Source organism: Saccopteryx leptura, chromosome 2 (genome assembly GCF_036850995.1).
Source record: "Saccopteryx leptura isolate mSacLep1 chromosome 2, mSacLep1_pri_phased_curated, whole genome shotgun sequence".
NCBI classification, from domain to species: domain Eukaryota; kingdom Metazoa; phylum Chordata; class Mammalia; order Chiroptera; family Emballonuridae; genus Saccopteryx; species Saccopteryx leptura.
The window spans coordinates 375,293,550-375,312,873 of NC_089504.1; the positions used below are offsets into that span (position 1 = coordinate 375,293,550).

Here is a 19,324-nt window from a genome sequence, read left to right on the forward strand (position 1 = left end):
AAATAACATATGCTCTGAAAATGTATATTTGCACGTTATGAGCCCTCTCTTAGTGTTCACAGACGGCTGGTCTGGCCACTGGTTTTGTTGGAGTGGGCCTAGCATTCAAGTCCTGAGTTGCCATGTTGTCCTTCTAAGATATGATCACAAATGAGGCTACTTCTCTGCCACGCCCATTCTTCTCAATCCCATCCCCAGTGCAGAAATAAAGGCATTTAGAGAGCTGATGATGGGAAATAGCATTAACACTTACCCTGTGGATTAACTAGGCCTTTTTCCTAGCAGGTTATTACTATTAGCAGACATGACTTTTTTTCAATTGCATACAATAAGAAAGCCATGGTAGAATGGAATTTATTCTGCAAAGATCTTTTTCCTTAGCATTAGTAACGTTGTTCTTCCCAGGTTCCCCCTGACATCACTAGACCCTTCCTGGATGGCTGTTTTATTCTCAGCTTCCCCTCCCCTGTTGGCCACCACACCTTACCTTCTTCCTTCTCACTTCAGCTACACCATTTCCAATGATGTGCCCAAGCCATGACTTCAGCCACTGTGGTTTCAGGAACGGCCACCTCATCCTAGCATCTCAGCAGCGCTGTGTCTGTAAAGGCCTATTAGATTCTCCTCTTGCTAGAGCCACATGTCCAGAACTAGACAAATAACATACCCCACTACCCTTGCCACCCAAAATTTCTCTTGCATCTATATTAGCAATCTGAAAGTATGGCAAAACTATATCCTGTTGTACAGAACAGAGAACAAGAGGTTATCCTTAATTCTTTTCTTCCCCAAGCACTAGTCGTTCAGTCAGTCATTATCTTTACTGTTACCACCTTGGTTCAAGCTTTTACCCCGTTTTACCTAATTGACAGACTTCTATACAGCTTCTATTTCCCACTACGCATCCTCTGTCCAGTGGTCACAGTTATAATAAAAGCAAACATTTATTGTGTGGGTTTTTTTTAATTGAAGTGAGATGAGGGGAAATAGACTCCTGCATGCACCCTGACCAGGATCTACCTGGCAACCCCTGTCTGGGGCTGATGCTCTGCCCATCTGGGGCCATGCTTACACCTGAGCTATTTTTAGCTCTTGAGGCCGAGACTCCATGGAGCCATCCTCAGTGCCCAAGGGCCAACATGTCAATGGGAAGGGAAGAGGGAGAGAGAGAGAGAAGGATGAGGGGTTGGGAGAGAAGCAGATGGTCACTTTTGTGTGCCCTGACTGGGAATTGAACCTGGGACTTCCACATGTTGGGGCGACATCTACCACTGAGCCAACCTGTCAGGGCTTATTGGGTTCTTTTTTTTTTCTTTTTCTTTTTTTTCTGTATTTTTCTGAAGCTGAAAACGGGGAGAGACAGACAGACTCCTGCGTGCACCCAACCAGGATCCACCCGGCACACCCACCAGGGGGTGATGCTCTGCCCCTCTGGGGGGTCGCTCTGTTGTGACCAGAGCCACTCTAGCGCCTGAGGCAGAGGCCGAGGAGCCATCCCCAGCACCCGGGCCATCTTTGCTCCAATGGAGCCTCGGCTGCGGGAGGGGAAGAGAGAGACAGAGAGGAAGGAGAGGGGGAGGGGTGGAGAAGCAGATGGGCGCTTCTCCTGTGTGCCCTGGCCGGGAATCGAACCCAGGACTTCTGCACACCAGGCCGACGCTCTACCACTGAGCCAACCAGCCAGGGCCGCATATTGGGTTCTTAATAGATGATGGGTACCAGGCTCAGCACTTACAAATCTCATTGAAGTTTCACAATTATAGTTAACAGATAAGAATATATCTACATTGCAGACAAAGAAAGCGAGGCTATGAAGGATTAAAATCTTGCTAGAAGTCATAAAGCTTCTAAGTGTATGATGAGGTATGAACCTTTGTTTGCTATTAAAAGGATGTCCATGCATGACAGTGCCCTGTTCTCAGGAGGCTGAACTCCTGCTCTGCTTTCTCTAAACCATCCTCTTGCTAAATTCAGCTTTTTTTGCAGTGAACCTTTCCTTTCTTCAGTTTTGGGGGGCTTCTCTATTTCCTCAACAATGTTGATTCCATTGCATTTTCCTAATATTTCATACTTTAATTTAATTTATTTATTTCTGTTGTACAGTGCCCTGAGCATCTCAGAAGAAGCAAGAATTTTATAAATAAAATTATTATTACAGCGTCTCTGGTAACAACCCCTGAGCTATTTAATAGAGATATCAATTACTCTCAGTGTTGAAAGTTTTCACCCAGAGCCCTCACCCAGAGCCCTCTATGGCCCCAGTTTTCCTTGTCTGTTGTTACTCTATTTTGCTTGTTGTATTCTTGACACAGCCGTGTAGCATTTCTCCTTTCTATCCCCATCAGAATTGAAACAGAGAGCGGCTCAGCTAAAGTCCCATGTAATGTATTCTGGAGAACATGACCTAGTTTTTTTAACCTTTTTGAATCACTGAAGTCCCAAATCCCATTTGGACCTATAATGTCAATTTTGCTGTGAGTCAACCACTCCTTGCCCATCTCATGCTAGATAAGATCTCATTATTCATCAGTCTGCAGCAGAAACTTCTTTCATGATACATGGGTATGAATTGATCACGACATTTATTTGGGCCCTGGGATTTCAGGACTCTACACTTTGCAATCTGTGCAAACTTTTTGTCAGTATTGAAACGAATTGAAGCCCAAATAAGGGGGATGGGGTAAGGGTCACTGTTGTATTGACTTATTTCTAGCATCAAGGGATACTTTCTGGAACCTACCTCCTACCTCAAGATCTCATGGCCCTTTAGCAGCAGGACATGTGACAGGACCATCATTGTCTGCTTACAGAATGTCAGTGACATGTTGAAAAATTCACAAGATAAACCAGTGGCCAATATGGGATTTCTCCCTGGACAGCTTTCAAATCATGCTTGACCTTCACTCTCCCAGCTTCCCATGCACCACACCCCTTTTCCATTCTTTTCAACATATTTTACTCAGTCATTCATTCAATCTAAATTAACTAAGCACTGGCTATGTATCACTTATGTGGCTGGCATGCACAATCATAGGCAAGACTGACGTAGTTCATTCGTCCTTTCGGAGTCTGTGTTCTTTACTTTTCATTTCGTCTTGACGTGCCTCCCTCTCAAGTGTATATTCTCCTCATAATTTACTGTTTAAGGATTTCTGAAGAAGTCTCCTAATTAATCAGGAGCAATATACTATTCTGTCTCAATTTTCTGGGTTTTTTAGAAATCAAATGCAAGTAGTCAATCTGTCCATTACAAATGAGTTCATTCCTATTCAAGCAGCAAACTGTCACGTCCCTTGCCTGATGCTTCTTACTTTATGTGCAACATATTGGCTTTAGTTGTCTGTGCTTCTTTCCAGTGACAACTGGGAGCCCTAAGTGAATGGAAGACATGATAACTCAAAATAACCTATTGTATTATACATGGTGGCCATGCGTAGTTTCAGTAACAGGAAGCACAGTAGCTCTTTCAAGGTGGATATGTATAAATCTCTCCTGGCCAGACAGGTGTTGTTGAATATCTAACAGCTATATTTTCTTATAGCCAAATAAGAATATGAAATGGCCCTGTTCAGGTAGCTCAGTAGGTTATAGCATCATCCCAACATGCCAAGGTTGCAGGTGCACTCCTCGGTCAGGGCACAGACAAGAATCAACCAATGAATGCATAAATGAGTGAAACAACAAATCAGTTTCTCTCTATAAATATATATCTCCCCCCCTCCACCCTTTCCCCCTCTCTCTCTCTTCCTCCCTTCCTCTCTCTCTTTAGAATCAACAAATAGGCCCTGGCCAGTTGGCTCAGTGGTAGAGCGTCGGCCTGGCGTACGGAAGTCCTGGGTTCGATTCCTGGCCAGGGCACACAGGAGAAGCGCCCGTCTGCTTCTCCACCCCTCCCCCTCTCCTTCCTCTCTGTCTCTCTTCCCCTTCCGCAGCCGAGGCTCCACTGGAGCAAAGTCTGCCCAGGCGCTGGGGATGGCTCCATGGCCTCTGCCTCAGATGCTAGAATGGCTCTGGTCGCAACAGAGCGACACCCCCCCCCCCGGATGGGTAGAGCATCACCCCCTGGTGGGCGTGCCAGGTGGATCCCGGTCGGGCACATGCGGGAGTCTGTCTGACTCCCTCCCAATTTCCAGCTTCAGAAAAAGACAAAAAAAAAAAAAAAAAATCAACAAACAATTAAAAAAAAGAATATGAAATGACCTATGACCCAGATATCCAGGGCAGGGAGAAATAGACAGGATGAAGCCATTTTGTTCCCGAAGTAAAGAATAATTTCCAATGAGAAAGGGCTAACTAGAAATATTTAAATTACTATAAAAGATACAGCGTACTAAGCTGTCTAAATCAATTTCGTTCTCCTGTAGCTTATAAATACTTTGCAACCCACATAGTAATCAGAGAGAACCCAGGAAACGTTGCATCCCAGGACTAGCATTGTTAAGACCCATTAATCACTGACAATTTGCATCCCTACTAAGCGCAGACCACTGCTTTTGGCATTGCTTGTGCTGAATCATTTGTCACCTTTCTGGAATGCAGTAAAAGAGGTACAATTCTCCAGATAGATTGTGAACTTTAGAGGCCCTACTACATGGGTCAAGACAATCCCAGATTGCTAATTGAAGGCTGGCTTTGCCCATTTGTCCCCGCTCTGTTGGGTATCTCACATCACTCTCATTGTAATGCTGTGTTAGTTCTTTAATAAAAATGGCCAGCAAGCCCAGAGATAACAGAATAGGAATCAATGGGACCTGCGGTTGTCTGCATTCCAGATGCTCTTGTCAGCCTCGTCGCCAATCCATCCTGCCAGCCCGGTCTCCTCGGGGACTGAGACGTTTGAAAACAGGGCAGCAGCCTCATCTCCCAGGCAGTGTTTTTCTCCATCATTTGCTTTATTAAATATTGATTTTCTGTTGCATTATTAAACCTTAAGTCCAGAGCATAAATTCTGGCCTGATACTTTAATCTGGCTCTCCTCATTTTTTTGGCTTCTAGAACTGATTTTCAGGCCAGCTCCCCTGGGGAAACTTTAAGTCAACTCAAGGCCAGGGAGAAACACGCCTGCAGGAATGGGAGGAGCCCAGACTTGAGAAGTAGCTTGTCTCACCAGGGGACTACAAAAAGACTGAGCAGCTTTTCCTTGTACCCACGTTCCACACACAGACACCTGTGCCTGCTGGGATTCAGTGGTTGTAACCGGGAAGGTCTTTGGATCGACGCCATGGAAAATATGGAGCAGGCAAACGGGGTGTTGAACCAGACATCACACAACACTTCAGATATTACCTAAGCCAAATTCATTCCCTCCCTTTCCTTTTGGTCTCTATTATTTCTAGGATTTAAACCATCAGTTCTAAATGCATACACCTTTGGCTTTTCACTTAATTTGGGCACTGATTGACTCATATTTCCTCTTCCTCTCTCTTTTCTCTAAGGGCCAGTGGTTGAGTGGTCAACTCTCTCAGTCAATTGTAGGATGGAGCACCATCACACACTTTATAAAACTTTTTCTGAGAGATGTGTACATCTCTAAGCAGCCGTGTTAGCTGGGTGATCTCCAAGTTCAATTCCCCATCGCTTGAATAGTTTCCTAGCCTGGCACTGTCATTAGCCTAAGCCTGGAGGCTTGAGCCTCAAGTTAAGAAGCACAAGGGATCATGATATCTTGTTTATCTTTAACAAAGACAGACAAACAGGAGAAAAAAAAATGAAAGTTTTTTAAGGGGTTTCTCTGGCAGGACGGAAACATCTTGCTGTCTGCATGGATGTTTTCAGAGAGCTATGACCACCTTCCTGTCTGGACTTCAACTTATCCCAGCTTTCTTTCTGTGCCCTAATAGGTCCTATATCTCCAGAAGTCTAATGTTAAAAAATTATTCCAGGAACTGGCCGAGCTGCTTGTGGAAAGCCAGGGGTTAGAAGTGTGAGCCATGACTCACTCAGGGATATAAAGAGAACACAACTAACTAAGCCAGCCACTGACACCTGCCAAATGTGAACCTTCACCTGCCATGGAAGTCCGACTAAGCCTGTGTGGCCACATCAGATGCAACTGTAAAAACACTCTTGGGAAATATTTCACAGGAAATATGTGAAGGTCAAGTTGTCAGAGACTGTCTATTCCATTTTCTCCAACCCCTTCCCTGTCACCAACATTCTTAGGCCTCCAAAAAATGAGAGATGTGCTCTTGCAGACCATGGGAATTACAGGTCATATATCTTTTTACATTTTTCCCCTAAAATGAATCTCTTCATAATAGCTACTTAGGTAGATAGTACCTATCACTCATTTAAAGACTGTCAGTGGGCCCTGGCCGGTTGCCTCAGCGGTAGAGCGTTGGCCTGGCGTGCAGGAGTCCCAGGTTCAATTCCCGGCCAGGGCACACAGGAGGAGCGCCCATCTGCTTCTCCACCCCTCCCCCTCTCCTTCCTCTCTGTCTCTCTCTTCCCCTCCCGCAGCCGAGGCTCCATTGGAGCAAAGATGGCCCGGGCCCTGGGAATGGCTCTGTGGCCTCTGCCTCAGGCGCTAGAATGGCTCTGGATACAACAGAGCGACGCCCCAGAGGGGCAGAACATCGCCCCCTGGTGGGCATGCCGGGTGGATCCCGGTCCGGCGCATGCGGGAGTCTGTCTGACTGCCTCCCCGTTTCCAGCTTCGGAAAAATGAAGAAAAAAAAAAAAAAGACTGTCAGTGATGGGCAACTAACTACTTGTTCAGGTAGGTCCCACTTCCTTTAGAAAAGCTCTAGCCATTTTTTTTTAATATTAAGACACAATTTGCTTCCCTCTAATGTCTGCCTCTTGGTTATTTCTGCTAGAACTACACAGCATAGTTGAATCCTTTGTTGTAATAAAAAGTACTTGACTTTTAATTAAGATATATGAATTTTGAATCTTACTACCTATGTAAATTTCTACAAACTATAGGTCAGAATTGCTGAGTACTAACAGTTGCAATTTAATCTCTGAGTTTCAGTTTTCTCATTTATAACAACTTGACTATAAGAACTCATCAGTTTATTGTGAAGGGGGATTAGAATTAGAAGAAATACGTAATATTAAGAAACATTCAGTATATTTTAAAATTCAATTTGACAAGTATTTCTTAAGTACCTACTGTGTGTCAGGCACAATATTAAGTCCTGGGCATAAGAAAATGAGTCACAAATGGTCCCTGACCTTACAATCGAAATTACAGTATTTGAAGATGCCTATTACATTCCTATATCTCTTCTTCTTCTAAATAGTTCAGGCAGTGCATATGTCTACCATTATACTCACCTCATTATATTGTATTTACAGCTTCACCCAGAAGATGTAACTCTTTTGGACCCAACAGTCATTCCCTAAATGTCATGTATTTTTTTCTCAGTGCATGTGGGTTAACAGAATGCATTTCTAATTCTTCGTGATTCCTTGTATGCTAGAATTCATAGTCTTCACCTCTCTTCAGATGGGAGCTAACTCTGTCCCAGACCAGCATAAGCACACTGTCTGGAGGCCAAGCAAGCAATCTGGCTTTCATCTAGTCACTGCTGCTGACCCTTGTAGTCCTTCCATGAACTTTGACTGCTTCTATTTACCCTTTGATTTTCACACTGACAATTTCTACCAACCCAATCTGTGTCATGGTTATAAATCTACTGGATTACAGAATTTGTCTCAAATAGTAAAAGAAGGTTAATTAGAGAGATGGGAAAGACTGTGGAAACCAGTATAAGAGGAACAAGTAAGTCCTATAAGAAGCACCAGCCCTTGACACTTCCTTTCTGAGTTTCTCTTGTTAGATCTCTGTGGTCTCTTTATCTATCTATCTATCTATCTATCTATCTATCATCTATCTATCTATCTATTTATTTATTTAAGTGAGGGAAGGGGAGATAGTGAGACAGATTCCCACATGTGCCCCTATCAGGATCTACCTGGCAACCCCCATCTGCGGCCGACACATAGAGCAGTTGAGCCACTGTCTGCGAGAGGAGAAGGGAAAGAGAGAGGGGAAGAAAAGCAGATGGTTGCTTCTCCTGTGTGCCCTAACTGACCGGGGATCAAACCTGAGACATCAGCATGCTGGGCCAACACTCTATCCACTGAGCCAAGCAACCAGGTCTCTATGGTCTCTTTATTTGTGCTTCCTTCTACACATCTCTTATGGTCTTTTGAGTCTCTTACTTAGGATTTCTCTGTTTGCCCCTAACTTTATCTTATACATGGCCTTGCCCTGCTTTGGTGTGCATTCAGATAGCTTGGTAGATCATAGTCAACTGACTGCCTTTTTGTGTCATAAGTCCAAATTATCAGGAAAGTTTGTCAGACTTTCTTAATTTGAATCAATTGACTACCCTTTTTCCCATCAGCTATGATTGGAGCAAGGGTAGAGATGATATGATATATGATACTATGTATGTCTATTTAGGGTTCTTCTTTTTCAGAAAGTTGATGTGGGTAAAGGGTTAGCAATTGACAGCCTGGTTACAGTGATTTTTTTTATACTGTAATGTCTACAAAGTTAAAAACAAGGATGGTTTGCTTGAACCTTCTCTGCCTCTTTGGTTTTGTTGTTGTTGTTTTAATCTACACTAATCCTTTTATGAGCAAAGCCAAGGATGTGTCTCTGCCTAAGACATTGTCAGAAAATGTGTCCAGGGCATGCAAAGATTGTCTTTGAAAGACAGGACTTGGGAAAATGTGTTCAGTGGTTAGAAATCTCTTACTTAGGATTTCTTTGGCCTTCTAGCTGAATGAGACTATTAAAATCTCCTGAAATATCAGTAATTAAAGTCAGAAACAGTATAGGAAAGGCTAGTCATGTTCTATGCAAGTTTTCAGTCCTCCCCTGAATGTAAACTCACAAGATATATAATTTCTCAATAATACATAGTGGAGGGCTTCAGGTCACATAAGAATACAGCAAATGGGTTGAGGACCCAGGATCTTTGGGCTAGTTCTGTCTCAAGTTATTTTGATTTTCCATTTGATGCTGTCAGAAACTTAGAAACTGATCATTTGTGCTGGAAATAGCACAACTTCTGCCCTTTGTTTCGATCGCTTTTGCCGTGTTTGATCGGTGAATTTGATTCTTGGCCACAGAAAATTGCATTTGTGTCAAGAGCATTTTGAACAGATCAATGTAAGAGGAAACCAGGCAAGATCGATTGTAATACCAAAGGACTAGTATAAAAAGTCATGAAACTCACAGTCATCCTGTAACGCTCAATGGCTAAACATTCCCCAGGTTCTTTATCACAATTCATTATTTAAACCTCATAATACCCCATGAGGTCAGGGAGTGTCTGATGCTAGACTTCTAGAAGAGAGGGAAATAACACTATGTCACTCCAATTGTCCTTACACAGAAAATTTGCAAAAAGCGAGGCAAGGTAAAGTAACACAAATAATTGTTATAATTGCTTTACATTGTTTCCAGGTACTGTGTTATGTCTTCTGTATATATTCCTAATTTAGATTTTGAAATAAGATTATGAGTTAAATTTCTTTATCATTACCATTTTAGGACTAAGGAATCTGATTAGGAAAGTTAAGTAATGTGTTTATGATTGACCATGAATGCACAGAGAAGGAGGTATTGGGACTTCTGTTCTGACTGTTCCCTATTCCATGCTTTAAACTATTTCCATTTTTTTTCTTCATAGTTTTAAACCGCAGCTCTGTGTACCAATATTAATATACATTATTATTGCTGCCACTATTCTTGTTGTTTTACTGATTTCACCAGATGTGTAGTAGGCTCATGAAAGGACTCTTCCTCATGAACTGTCCCTGAAGGACAGTTACTCAAACTCTTGTCACAGATGGAATAGTTGTATGCATTTGACTTTATGTAGCAGTTTCCATGTCCATTATCATAAACAGCTTATGCAGTAGGTAAAGCAAGTATTGTGAATTCTACTTCATAAGTGAACCCAGCGAGACTCACGGAATGTGACAAGAGCCCATGGTAGCAATCAGGGAAGCACCCTGGCTATAGAGCTGCTGGTCTTTCTACTTCCTTGCCTTTCTGTACGATGAACCACTATTTTTATTTTTTTATTTAATGATTTTTTTTTAGAGGAAGGGAGAGGAGAGAGAGGGAAAGAGAGAAAAAATTATCAATTTGTTCCATTTATTCATGCTGGCATTAGTTGATTCTTGTATGTGCCCTGACCAGGATTGAACCTGCAACCTCAGCATATTGAGACAAGGCTCTAACCAACTAAGCTACCTGACCAGGGATAAAGCATTTATTTTAAAAGATATCCCAGCCTGAATGGTATGAACCTTTAAAAAAAACATTGGCCTGTCTTTATCCCTGCACCTTTAAAAAATAAAATAACCATATAACAGTTCAGACTGCTTTAGACAAAGGGCGTGTCTTATGGTGCTTTTAGTCAAAGGGTGTGTCTTATGCTCTTTGTGATTAGACCTTTCTTATGAATCTGTTTGGCCTTACCCAGCCCTTACTAGATTGCCTGCAGCAGAGAGATACGTTGGAAAAAAGCCTTAACTGGTTACTAAACTTTAAAATAATTGATGACTTAGTTACATCATTCTTTATTACCAAAAAGTAATGGCCTCCTGCATTCTAAACCCTCAGCTGGACCCTTAGTGCATGGCTGACCTTGAATAAGAGACTTAACTTCTCCAAGCCTTGCTTCTGCCATCTGCGAAACAGACATAATAATACTTCATTTCTTACTTCAAGTAGTTATTTTAAGAATAAAATTAAATCATGGATGTAAACTGGTTTTATAAACTAATGAGTCCCTGTACTTATGTGAAGTATTGTTTTAAGCTGACAAAAAAAAAATGTTTGTGAATGGATGATCAAATTAAGAATGTACTTTTCTACATGTCCCAGGGCTAACCGAAAACAGGGCTGAGATAGTAACATTAGGGACTCCGGTGGGTTGGGCGAGGGGAGGAAAGAAGGGAAGTCACTGTGTCCTGTGTTCCCTCTGGGTGGAGAGGGCCACCTTTGGCAGGATTTAGCCACTCATTGTTGCTCTTGCAACAGCTTGCTCTGAACAGTATGATTTCTGCAGCATTTTCTTCTTTTCCTTTCACTTTCTCGCAATGACTCTTTGAAATATTATTTCTGCTTTCTTGATGGCAGGGCTGTGTAATTGATAGCCTCTCTGGGCTGCTGGAGCCCTGCATTTAAGCCATGCTTGCCTGGGCTCCGACGTCTCGGAGTTCATTACTTTTTGAAAAGCTTCACTTCTGTTTGTGTTCAGATTATTGTTGCTCTGGAGAGGGAAGGTTATGTGAGGCAGGAAGAGGATTGTGGAGCAGAATTCACAATAATCAAATTCTCTCTTCTCCTTAGATGAATATTTCTAGGTAACAGGACTTCACATGTATCTGATATGACTGCTTTGAATCAGGGGACCAAGGACCTTCGCATTCCCCCTGCAGCATACTGGAGCGAGTTCAGCAATATTCAGTTTGGGGATTGGGAGGCACTGCTATGCAAATAAAGTAGATAATAAAAGTGCCCAGCTCAGGTACTAGAGAATGATTTAGTGCAGAATATATACATGGAGGATTTTTAATTAAAGGTGTGGGGTGTACTTGGTTCTCAGTGACAGTGAGGGTAGAGGGCATATGTCCCCTCCACCTGAGCCTGTGATCCTCTCTCTGCTCTGCAGTGACCACCACCACGTCATTCCCAGCCCCTGCCCCTCTCTTTCAGAACTCAGGTTGGTTCACGCTGTTATTGCTCATGAATATTCACAACCTGTTTTCTGCTATCATGTTTTACTACCTCCATAAACATTAGAACCTCAAATTTGGTAAAAATCTGCCGAGTTTGTCTACATGTAACCTACAGAACATAGTCCTTATGGCAGATGAAGAATGGTTCTTCTGCTTTTCCGAATGGAGTCACAGATACTGTCTGAAGTGGTTGTGGGAGATATAACTGAAAGCTAGTAATTGCGAGTCTGCCACTCTCTGCATCTTTTCTCTCAGCCTGAAAAAGTGTATACCTTACACCATTTTTTATAACTGAAGTTAACTACCATTTTTAGAAAGCCACCACTAAACAGTTCCACGGACTCTACCCTACCCCATCTCAAGAAAGTTGCTGGGTTCCTCCCCTTCAACTTTCAAAGGTTTTTATTTGTATCATTACAGTAGTGTTCCTTACACTGTTCTGTGATCATCCATCTCATGGCTGTCCCCTTTGCCCTCATTGCAACCCTTGAAGACAGAAGCCTGATTTTAAAAGTATTTCCCTGTATTATCAGCATCTAGTGTGGCCATGATAGATGCTTGACACTAAAGAAAAGTTCTCTGAATAAATCCATGAAAGGACTTTGCTTGATCAAAGCATATTCAGATTTTTCCCTCCAGTTAAGTGTTCTTGTATGCATAAGAGAATCTCTGTGGTGGGTAGAAGGCTTGCTCATTTGTCTGTCCTTGGGAAACTCACATAGCTTCCCCTTTCAGTAGGAGAGGTAGTAAGGTATGGTGTCACAGGTGATGGTATTTGCACAAGGCCAGGTAATAAAAAGTAGGCATTTAAAGAATAAGATGGGTTTTTGGCATTTTGGTCAGTTACAGAGATAGATTCAGCCTCCACATGAAAGAAAAACACATAGAAAATATCAGTTTCAGAAGGAGTTTTCATCTCTGTAGGAGATGAAACACTTTTAAGTTGAAGGCAGTTTCTTTCCTTGTTGCAGTATAACGAGCAGAAAATATTGTCACATTTTGTCATTTGAAGGGTGTAAAACTGGGTTATATGAGTAACAAAAAGCATCATGCATATGTTTGTGTTTAACAGATAATAAATATTTGAGGAATTATTCTCTCTGTATTACAAAGGACTTTCCAAATAAGACTCCAAGGTTTAGATTTATTCCCAGATCATGCTTGAGGTGGAGTATTGTATCTATATATTCCTTAGTATTCTATGAATAGTGAACTACTGTAGCCTCTCTAAATCCTAGTCAAGTATACCTGCCTGAAGTTTTTTATTGTTTCTTTGTTACTCAACCTTCTCCTTGATTCATTCCATGATAGATTGTGTGAATTATAACAGTCTAAAGCTCAGTAAAGTGGAGGTGATTATCAGAATTTGAAATGCTGTGACATTTTGCTGCCAAAAAGTAATTGATTTATTAGAGACATTACAATACATGCATGATTCAACATAAGAGGTTTCTTTAAAATTGTTCAGTATCAAATCCTGTGGGAGACTATTTGCTTTCAGCACCACGGACAGAAACTCTCTTTCCTTCCTATTCAGTTGGCCTTTTACAAGTAAATATAGCTCAACAGTAGAACTCCAATCTAGTGGCCACAGGATGATTCAATTTAATACCTTTTACAATTCCAACTGGAAAATACCAAAATATTAATACATTGCTTTTCAATTACATTGCCACACAGTGGAACAAGGGACAGGATCTGATGAATTTATATTATCATCACTATCTTGTTGCTAAAAATAACAGTAATATTTTGTAACAAATCAGATAAAATTCAGATCATTTCAGAAGACATTTGATGTTTTCTAAAAGCAACTTCTTATACTCAAAACTTTATACAAGGATCCATAATTGAGTTCAGTAGTTCCACACCCAAGCAATGAACCGAGCAGACTAACAAAATGCCGAAAGCTAATGAAAATCTTGTTGTTGAAGCCCCAGTGGGGCACAGGGTAAAATACTGGGAAGATTAGGCTCTCTGCCTTAATAGCTGTGAACTAATATACTTACCCTTACTAGGTAAACCTCTGGTTTATTTCAAAATGCTTCAGGCAACTATTCAAAAACTTTTAAAATAGAAAATCTTAATCCAGGATACTGTTTGCTTCCATATACACTTTTTATTGATTATAAATGTTCCAAAGCAATTTTATTCATCTTCACACATAATAAGAAATAAAAACCAATAATGCAGTAATCCAAGGGGCTTTCTGAATAACTCATAATAAACTAAATTATAGAGTACATATCTATGTTGATTCTTGAATTTAAAATGTTTATGAAATATTAAGAGATGATGTAAGTTTTAGATACATTCAGTCCATGTCTTTTTTAGGGGCACTGTCTTCTTATAGATAAAGAAACTTTGGATCATCAGGATCACATTACTTGACTGAGGTGTCAGTGGATATGCTCTCTACCTGTTTGGGGAAAAAAAGGTTTGGGGTTAAACTTTCATGCTATGGAAGTTATCATTTTCCCGTTATTATCTAGAAAAGCTGCAATGATTCCTTCTTAGTTATCAAAACATCCCTATAACTAAAATTCATTTTCATTTTATACTTTCTTTGAGGAAGCTCAAAATGAAATTTAAAGCTTACCATGAAAATTGATGCTGACACTTGTGGTTGCTTTTTGAGGCATTCTTTTTTTTTTCTTGGACCTTAACTTACTTTATGTGTTTGTTTTGTGTTTTCATTGTAAGATGCCTCAAATTTATTGTAGAAATAGTGGAATAAAAATAATTGTGAAAAACTTGATGAAGATAGTTTTTATATATAATTTAATATTGTTTTAAATATGCCCTAGACAATTGCTCACTTGTGCTATTTATGGATATGGGTTATTTGGCTACTTAAAAAATTGGGCATGGTGGAGGAATACACATTGTATTTTTTGCATGTGACAGAGACAGAGAGAGGGACAGATAGAGGTATACATACAGCAAGGGAAAGAGATGAGAAGCATCAATTTTTCATTGTGGCACCTTAGTTTCACATTGATTGCTTTCTTATATGTGCCCTGATCGGGGTGACAGCAGACCGAGTGACCCCTTGCTCAAGCCAGCGACCTTGGGCTCAAGCTGGCAAGCCTTGCTCAAACCAGCTGAGCCTGCGCTCAAGCTGGTGACCTTGGGGTTTCGAACCTGAGTCCTCTGCATTCCAGTCCGACACTCTATCCACTGCACCACTGCCTGGTCAGGCACATCATTTTTTTTCTATTAAAAACATGAAAGGGGTTCTAAAAAGAAAATTAAAAATTATATGAAAGGAATAAGAATTCCACCTGTCCACGTAGCTTCATTGGTTAGAGCATCATCCCAATATGCCAAGGTTTCTGTTTTGATCCATGGTCAGGGCACATACAAGAATCAACCAATGAATACATAAAAAGATAGAACAACAAATCACTGTTTCTCTCTCTTTATAAAGTCAATAAATACAATTAAAAAGAATAAAAACTTCATTAATGCAGACATAGGCCATCTAAGAGAGGAAAGATTTTTATTTAGACAGCACAATTTTTTTAAATATAGAAAAATGTAGGTTATAAGAATTTCACATTCAACTTGTTAATTAGATTAAGGGTTCAAAACAAAGAAAAACTTGGGCATTTCAGTTGTTCAGTTAAATAACTATATTAGTTAAGATGTATTCACTTTTTATTCATTTATTGGGTGCCCACTCTGTTTCAGGCATTCTGTATAGACAGTCAGAGATTAAAGAAAATTGCTGTTCTCAGGAAGCTCTACCCTCTATTAACATCTAATACAACCAATTGTCGTAAGATGCTATAGAAATAAAAGAGGTCAAAACTAAACTGCTTCAAGGTAGAGCAGAGTCAGGGAAGTTTTCCAGATCTGAGTCTAGATTTAAAGGTCTAAGTGGAATTAGCTATATGAAGATTGAGTGTCTTCCAAATCAAGGAAGTAGAATGGATGCACAAGAGGGAATTCTGGGGAGAAGGGAATGGGACAGAGATCCTACCCAGCTTACAGGCAATAATGATTTAAAGATAGGTGTGGGGAGGCACAAGCTGTGTGTGCATTTGTGTGTGTGTGTGTGTGTGTGTGTGTGAGAGAGAGAGAGAGAGAGAGAGAGAGAGAGAGAGAGAGAAAGGAGAGTGTGGGTGCATTGCAGTAAAGGATAAAATTGAAAAGGTGTAAATGTGCCAGTCCTGAAGGTTCTTGTTTTATACACTCAGTTAAGTATTTTACACATGGTTAACCTGGAAGAATAGTGAATACTTTAAAATATTATAAGTAGATGAGATTTGCCTTTCTGAACAGATAGTACAAAGTCATTTTGTAAGATAGTTTGTAGAGGGAACAAAACTGGTGTGCTCTACTATAGTAATTTTAGGGAACAGTGAGAGTAACCCAAGGTTATTAGCTATGATGATGGAGAAAATAGTGTTGAATGATTCTTCACAAGCAAGAATTGGTATGGGGAATAAGGAAGCTAAAGATGAATGGGAGAAGTCTTTGATTGAGGGGTAATACAACATAGTGGTTTAGCATTTGGCCAAATCTGTCTGTGTGACCATGACATATTTCTTAACCTCTCTTTGCTTTGTTTTTTTCACCTAAGAATGGGAAATGATAACAATATACTGCCCACAAAAATTAGGGGATATTTTAAAATGAATATGAAGTGATCAAATATCCCCTAATTTTTGTGAGCAGTATAGTATTGTTATTTGTCATACACTTTAAGTAGGTTATTAGAAAATCTGATACTCTTCTTTGAACCTCTTTAAAAGACCAGAGCACCAGTTTAAGAGTTCTCAGTGTATACAAGAGGCATGGAAGGAGGTGATTGGGTTTGGATAAAAGGGCAGTTCATTCAGCGTAGTACTTCACATTAACTCTGAATCATGTATTCACAGTCTGATCAATTATTACATAATCTACAAAGCTGAAAAAGAATAAGAGTGTCCTTAAAGTGGATGAAATAATCTAATTGTGAGATGTTGGAGGTGATTAGCAAGGGTCATCGATGGCAGAAAGAAGTTGACAGTTATGCTAAGTCAAACATGACTTTTAAGGAAGCTACTAAACAATGATGGATTATTATTAAAGGCACATATTAGACAAGAAGGAAAGCAGACAACTTCAAAGGAATGATGAAAATGGAGGAAAAAGTGTTTAAGTCCTTAAAGTAAAAGGACAAGTGATAGAAATTTTATACAACTAAATAGCTTTGCCTAAATAAGTAGGTCTGGTCTTTTCTTAATGCCAGAACTGCAAGCTCATGGGTTTCTAAGCCCAGAGAAGAAAAACAAAACACAATTCTCTTAGACTTTTCTGTAATTTGTATCCTATAGCTGTTCATAAATGCAAGAACCTGAGTTTCTAATTTCTGTAAGTCTAATACATGTATAGTCACCATAGTTGATAGTTCAGCTTTACCACCTTCATTCCACTTATCCTTAGAAGATGAAAATTAATGACTGGAGAGGCTCAGTCATTAAGTTCCCTGTCCATTATCTTCTACTGTCACCAGCCCCAGGCAAACATTTGTTCTTTCCTGGAAAGAGTTTCAGAAGAAAAATTCAAAGAAAGAAAGAAAGAAAGAAAGGAAGGAAGGAAGGAAGGAAGGAAGGAAGGAAGGAAGGGAGGGAGGGAGGGAGGGAGGGAGGAAGGGAGGGAGGAAGGGGAAAGGAAAGAAAGAAAGAAAGAAAGAAAGAAAGAAAGAAAGAAAGAAAGAAAGAAAGAAAGAAAGAAAGAAAGAAAGAAAGAAAGAAAAGGAAGGAAGGAAGGAAGGAAGGAAGGAAGGAAGGAAGGAAGGAAGGAAGGAAGGAAGGAAGGAGAAAGAAAGAAAGAAAGAAAGAAAGAAAGAAAGAAAGAAAGAAAGAAAGAAAGAAAGAAAGAAAGAAAGAAAGAAAGGAGGAAAGAAAGAAAGAAAGGAGGAAAGAAAGAAAGGGAAAGAAACAAGCAGAGAAAAGAGGAAAGAAGTGATGAATTTGGTTCATCACTATTTGGATATGGTCAGTCACGTGAACTATAAATTAAAGTTACTTAATTTATTTCAGGTTCTCAGAATAAGTTGCAAAACATGAAGTGAGCTATTCTTCTAAGGACACCAGTAGCTATTGCCAAATCCCATGAATCTTTTTAGTGTTCTTTCTGTTGAAATTGATATAGTTGCTACCACTCTTCTTGATTTTCTTGCTTTTCTAATTTTTCATGAAATCACTCTCTCCTGACTTTCACCCAGCTCTGACCAGCTCTATTAGAAATTTTGGCATTGTTTTGGGTTCTATCTTTGAGTTTCCCTCCTTCATGTCTTTCCCAGGTGATGTTATTCACATTAGCATGGAATACTGCTTTGGGCAGTCACCAGGGTGTGCTCTGCCTCATCTCTTTTCTGAATTCCCAAATGATTACAAGTTATCTACTGAGCATCTTAATTTGTATGTCCTGCAGTCAACTTGAACTAAACCTATTCCAAGCTGTCCTTATTATTATCTTCTGTACCTAACTGGGTTCTTGATATCAATCAACAGAGATTGATCCAGGTTGACGTAACAGAAAAAGAAATTGATTGAATGATATAGAATTCATATAACTGACAGAGGGTTGACTCAAAAATGAGAAAGAGATCAATACACAGAAAAATATCACAAGATAAGAAGAAGATTCAGATTCTGACTAGTAGCTTAAAAGAATGGCATATGCACACTGTGTATTCTATTAGGGAAGTCTTCTTTTCAACTGGCATTTCTCATTTCAACAATTGATACCAACATACATTCATTCAGTAAACTGAGCTAGACACCTCAAAGCCATCTGGAACATTTTCTTTTACTTTATGGTACACATCTATTTTTCTGGTGTTTATTTAATTTACTAAGTTGTGTAATTCCATCTACCAAACCTTCCTTAATTCTTGTATACTCTACTCTTTTTTGCTTTTAGATGAACCCTATGCCATTTCTAAAGAGGATTTTATGTCTTTCAATCAATGATGAGGTTAAGGGTCAGACCACCTGTGCTCACACTTTATTCCTTCTACTCGCTAGCTGGGTGATGTTAGGCATTTTACCTAACCTTGCTCTGTCATATGTAAAATAGATTTGCTGCAAGGATTGATTGAGGCAGTATGTTTAAAGCATTGTGAATGCTCACAAACAATAAATGTTCAGTGAAGGTAAGGTAATGCTAAAATGAAAAGTAGTGGTGGTGGATGAGGTGGTAAAAATGGCGACAGTGGTGATGGAGTCTTAACAACTTCTAATCAGTACACTTTCAGATATGCAGTCTATATTGCTGTCGGCGTTATCTTTCCAAAACATAAATTTGATTTTGTTACTCTCCAGCTTAGAACCCTGTGATGGCTCCTGTTTCCTCTGAGATAAAATCCAAACTCTTTAGTAAGTCATATAAACGCCTGTAAAATAAGACCAAATTATCTTTCTACTGCTGTCTCCAGCCGCTCAGACTGTTTCTGCTTCCTACAGCACTATCCTATGCAGCCTTGGAACGCCAGCACTCCCTGTGAGGCCCAAACACATGGCAATTGCCTTTGCAGTCCATCCCCACCCCTGCCCCTGAGTCCCACCTTGTATTCCCATCACGCATGGTTCATGCATTTCCCATAGCTTCACCG

General features: G+C 40.2%; 1 protein-coding gene across 6 annotated transcripts in view; it reads left to right on the plus strand.

Moving 5' to 3' along the window:
* Positions 1 to 19,324, plus strand: part of NTM (neurotrimin) — a 1,039,948-nt gene that overhangs the window by 871,311 nt on the left and 149,313 nt on the right. The gene's annotated exons all lie outside the window — the stretch shown is intronic.